We start from the raw sequence: 6,173 nt of genomic DNA, 5'->3' as shown, positions 1-6,173 counted from the left end.
AATTGATTCTGATAGGGCCCCGAGATGCTCCTAGATATACTTATCCATCGAACCATGATGTGCATATTCTACATATATGTTAAGCCGATCCTTGACCTGAGTATGTATGAATATGTTGAAATTTTGGTGAGTCAAATTATGAATATGCCCATCAAGCTGGGCTTTGTAGATGCCATGGAAAGGTGACTCACAATTTCACTGCCATAATACTACAGAATATTTGAATGTTTAAGCTGGCTAAGTACTTCAATTTTTTTGCGTAACAAATTAAGAAAAATCTAGGTAGCAAAGCAATCAATTACCTGGAAATGATCAAAGAAACCCTCCGCGGCATATTTAGATCAGATGAGAGGATATATTGGATCCTTAAGCATTACAAAAGATTACCTGCCTTAAGTGCCTCATGCACTCAGCCGAATTTGGATCAGTAGGCAATAACTCAAATTCCTTCAATGCACACAGAGCTCTGGTTTCTCTGTCACGGAACATGTCGAAGTTCGGCTAACTGGATGTCTAAAAGAATGCAACGTGTCGAAGTTTCCCTGAGCTAACTTACTGGTTGCTTGCAATGTGAACACTTCCGAAAGTGCCACGTCCAATAAGCTGGCCTTTCACCATTGACTTGCTAGGGGTAACTGCTCTGTTCTTTCAGCAAGTTGAGCTGATGCTGCACGGTTCTCCATATATCCACGACCTTGAGGCATCAAGACGGGGTGATTAACGTGCAATCCTTACTTCATCTTTTTACATCTTAAGCCAAAGTGGGGCTGAGGTGAATTTTTACAACCAAGGATGAAAAGAAAACTTCCCAGCCTACGTTTCCAGATATGATACAACTACTAAGTAGATCAAGTATTCTCTACCCAATAGTTTAATGGCAAAACAGTTTAATCTGGGTCATGTTGCTCTGATCCAAAAGAGCGAAGTGAAATATGCAGCACGACATTTTCGATCGACAAGTTAGAGCGATATCATGTTTGAAATCCTTTCTAAACACAAACAGATTAAAGGTAGTGCTGCCCAAAATTCTCTATTTTCTTACAATCTGAAGCCCAAATCCCAATCACCGTATGAGAATCCGAAGAGCAGGTGTACTTCCTTTGCTAAAATCTACAAAGAAAAAAAGGAAGTCTTTCGGCGAAGAAATTATTTGCTCGAACGTTTGGCCAAAATAAATTAAAATTGCCCCGTGCTCTGGCCCCTTCTGTTTCTTTCAAATTCCCGAAATCGTTTCACAATTTCTGGAAAAAACTTCTCCATACTAAATTTTATGAAATAGTAAACAATACTAATATACTTAAAATACCTAAAATATGTAATAAACATATATATATTAAATTCATATCATAAGATAGATATAAATTTAAAATAAAAATAAAAATAGGAATAAATAAAAAAACATAATATTATTATCATTTGTTATTTTGAATTTTCATATTAAAATTCAAATATTATTTAAATTTTATTAATTTTAAAGGTTTGTTATTCGAAAAAATAACTTTTATACTATTGATATTAAAAATCTCATTTACCTTTATTTTATCCCCATGGAATGATGTTTTCCACACTATATCACTTTTATATCTAATTGTATCCTATTTTTGGCAAGAACAAAATATAAAATAGGATAAATTCTATTATATTCTGAGTTTTATCTTGAATATCAAACGTTGTTCTAGGACTTCTATACTTTTGTGTAGTTTCTTCTGTGGTCTTTCCCGTTCCTTCTTTCGTCTCGCCGTTGCACACCGCTTCATATTTGGCTGTCGCCAGAGTCAAGGGTGGGTGCTCTGGGGCTGAAGGACCAAATCGACACCAGAGATTAGCAATTGGACCGGAGCTTCAGTCCCCCTCCTCCTCTTCGTACGTTATATTTTACACTCGTCGTGCAATTGCATGCCTGTATGAATTTTCTATTGCAACTCATCACGCCCTATCCTAGGATTTTAACCGTGCAATCTACTTAAATTCCTTGATCTTCTATATCCGTAAGAAACATAGAACACTTCGATTGTTTAATCGGCCAATATGGAACAAGAAAATACGCAGTGATCATGTCTGGTCTTGTTTCTGGACCTTTTTTCCGGTAGGCATTCCCCAATCACATAATATGGTTAATGTTTCCGGCGAGCAAAGCGCGAAGATTTTATTGGGTTTATCAACAATAAGGTACATAATTGGCTCGACCAGTGGCTTCCACTTCAGTTGTTCTCAACTCCAACAAGCTTTGAAAGCCATTAGTCAAGCCATACTAGGCGCGTCCAAACTGGATAGTCTACCGTCCATCCTTAGAATTGATTGACATTAAAAGAAATCAAGCAAATTGAAGAACTTGAGGGTGCAGCTAAGCCCGGCCATGAAATAATGCTGTAATCAGACACGAGAGGATTGACATTAAAAGAAATCAAGCAAATTGAAGGCCTGAGGGTGCAGCTGAGCCCGGGCCATGAAATAATGCTGTAATCAGACACGAGAGGGAGGGAGGGAGGGAGGTTTATATGTGAAATGCTATTGTGTAAAGCTTTAAATCAATGTATAACAACTTGTCAATTCAATTTAGACGCAAAGATCGAGGCACACGACCATGTCGCACAGATTGTTGCTTGTAAAAAAAAAAAAAGTTCACTTGATTAGTGAACTTCTTCTGCGAGTGGGCTGACTTGGGAGATGGATAGTTATATCTGTAATTTCAATCTCATGTACCAAAATGGGAACATCGTTTCATAGTCTTAAAGAAGTGCCGGAGGACATGGAGATGTTGGTAAACCCGAGGTACCTCGCCCTAGATGGCACAAAGATTGAGACATTACTAGAGGAAGTGTTGGAAAAGCTGGTGAACTTGCAATCTATTGCGATTGAAAAGCTGAGGACACGAAGGTAAAATTAATGGGGGTGGAGGGACTTTATTGTTCTGTTGCCAATGTGGAAACGTTCAATGCATGTGCAGGGTATCTCGAGTGCAATAGTTGCCAATGGTACAGGCTTGTGATGGGTGCACCAAACGATTGCCGCCTTTGATTTATGGATGAGACAGAGAGGAGTATACTCATCAATAGTTGTGATCATATTGCGGTGAGTGTAGACGGAACAAGTGGAGAGGGCTGCGCTCTGCTACCGGAGTGTGCAATCATTGGAATTGTCCAGTTATCATAAAATGAAGAGAGTGATGAAATGGAAGTGGCTGACCACTCCTTCCAAATCTGAAGGAGATTATAACAAATGGTTGTGAGAAATTACAGGAGATAATACGTGGGCCATTGTCGAAAGCGGAACCAATCGCCTTACATATCTCTAAAAAAATGGATGCAACAACATGAAGAGGGTGCTGCTGACGCAAGACATGTAGGTCCACCTCCCTTTCCTCCACATGATGTCAATCAAAGACTGCAAGAGTATAAATGTGATAATAGGCATTGTTGCCAAAACGACGCATTGTTCCTTTCCAAAGTTAATGCACCTGATTCTACAGAATCTTCCGGAGCTGAAGAGCATGTGTGATGGGACCACGAGTTGCGCTTCCGCTAGGTGGATTTTTAGAGACAATTGTCTAAAACTGGAGAGGATTCCTCTACAGCTGCCCTTCTCCTCCCCCTTCTCTTCAAGAGATTCGGATAAATCAGCAGACGCGGTAGTTGCTGGAGTGGGATCATCCCCTTGCCCGTTCTTCACTTGAACACTTCGTCAAGTTTCTTGGTAAGTTACTCGCAAATTTTACTTCTTCTTTTATCCTTTCCATCTCCCTTGGTCCCTTCTAAGGATCGATTCTCCCGCGGTATGGGAAGTTCATTATTTTCCTAACTTTTACAGCAAGTGTTATTTTAAATAACTGTGCTACACACTGATATATGAATTCTATTCCAGCTTGAAAGTGTAGCGTAACGGTCGTGTTATTTTTAAACGTTAGTTATTTTGGCGGTGTTAAAAAATTAGAAAGAAAAAAAAAATACTCCCTTAACTTTGAATGAATAACAATGGCTTTAGTCCTTGCTCTGTTTCTTTTTTCTTTTTCTATTTTTGGCCAAGGCACTCTTTGTACATTTAAAAGATGTTTCTCAAACCGATTTTACAAGAAAAGCCATTCTGAGTAGGCAAAAATATAGCATATGCTGATATACAAATCCCTCTATTATAAGTGACCAGTTTTTGTGGTCACATGATCACGGCATAGAGATAGCGAAGGATTAGTGGCTGCAGAATTCTCACACAAGAAAATTGAACATGACACCCTCGTTGGAAAGACGCTAAAGCCTAGTAAAAGTAAAACTCGATTAGGAAGTTCTACTTTATTGGTTGGGATGGTTTAAGAGAGCATGTCGAATGCTTTTTACCTTTCTTTATGTTGCCTTTCCTATTTTACCTCATCCAGTATTTTCTATTTTTTGTTGCCTTTTCTCAACTGCAAGTGACTAACAAAAATTAATAATTCTGCCCCCAGATTGATGGAGCCGTGGAGGATCTAGGGGAGGATGAATTGTCTTGGGAAGGCAGTGGACATCAAACTTCTATTGCCATTGCTACATCATCCTCTGCTTGATTGACGCTTAAAGTACCACTGAATCTTGTGATGGCATATGCTTAGTTTATGCCTCCTTTTCCAATATATGATAACTATGTCTTGTTTCTGGATTTCTCGGTTTGTATCATCCCTTATTTCTACCCCATTAAACATTTCTCTTTCTATTACTCTCTCCACCACTTGAATGAATCGTGGAAAGGTTTGATCTGGATATGAATTAGAGGGTCCACTTAGAGCAAGTATAATTTACTGTGGGAGGTGCTCTTGGTTTGGAGCAGACTAGTGGCTATTCCACTCGACACAGAGGGCATGATGCTAGCTTTAATGGCATCCGCAATGTTGAAAGAATATGACCTGCTGCGGGAAAACTATTAAACTTTGATCCTGGTTACCAATGCATGATCTGGCTAAGAAACGTTAAACGAGAATTGAAAAACTTAAGAATATGACAAGCCTGCAATCTCCTCTCAGTTTCCATGATTTCTGGCATTGTTAGGCTTATGGTGGTAATTGTTTACATCCATATTATCATCTTTTTGATTTTGAGTCAAGCTCATACAATGCCGCCAGAATATTGTGGAAATTATACAATACTATATCATGCAAAAAAAGTCCGACCTTAATGAAATTTACCAGGCTGGCCGCGAATCTTGATCCCACTGCTCCAAATAAGTGGAGCAATGGTCCTATATGCTAATATCTAGTCCTGTCGCCGGGTTATTCTTCAATAAAATTTCTCTTTCCTCATCCTGCCTTGCAAAATCGCAGCTAGGCATTGCTAGTAACGCACTGATTTACATTTTCAGTACTAGGCTCTGTTTGTTAACTGTTGGAGATCTCCCAGGGTGGTGGTGTTGCTCTCAAGGCATTTAGAAAAGTATTAAGGACCATCAACTGCCTCCTTTTGTTTTTCTAGCGAGAGAAGTACTCCGTCTTGAAAGTTTGCATGAAAGGAATGACCAAACTAACACTACCGTTCCTTGGTGTCATGAGAATGGACACGCGATGCAATCCACGGCAAAAGAAATTCCAACGGAATTGACGAAGGGGATTGGGTTGGTTCGGAGGATGAAGATAAGCAAGCGTACCTCAAAGGCCTCGGCGAGACGTCGCGCTCAATTTCCTCAGGATTGGTGGAGACGACACTGAGGCTGCTCAACAGAATCCCATCCTGATCCTCCATGGTGGAAGAATCGCTCGATTGATCAATTTGAAGATATCTTCTAGGGTCGATGAAGAGAACCCAAGAGGAGGAGTGAAGAAAGCAACGACGATAGCTCACGTTTACAGAGGTCGGTAAGAGCCTAAGTGAGGGCTTGTGACACCCTCACCAGCCATAGAGAGGGCACGTGAACCCTTACCTAATCCAGCCGCAAGCCTTACCCCCGAACAGTGAGGGCTTTGTGGCCCTTGCCTAGTGGGTGGGGGGGAGGGATTTGTCGGCCCTCACCTCGTGGCTAGCGACCACGGCCAACCCTTTGAACCAAGAAAGAAAAGAAAGAAAAGAAAGAAACGAAAAAAAGGAAAAATTAAAAAAATGATAAAAAAAAATTAAAATTTGTTAAATGGTTAATGTCTACACTTTTTCCTAATTACACTCTTATACTTTAATATGCCTAATTAAGCCCTTCTACTTACATAATTATTTTAATTAACT

Source organism: Eucalyptus grandis, chromosome 6 (genome assembly GCF_016545825.1).
Source record: "Eucalyptus grandis isolate ANBG69807.140 chromosome 6, ASM1654582v1, whole genome shotgun sequence".
NCBI lineage: Eukaryota > Viridiplantae > Streptophyta > Magnoliopsida > Myrtales > Myrtaceae > Eucalyptus > Eucalyptus grandis.
Note: the sequence above shows the minus strand (reverse complement) of the source record.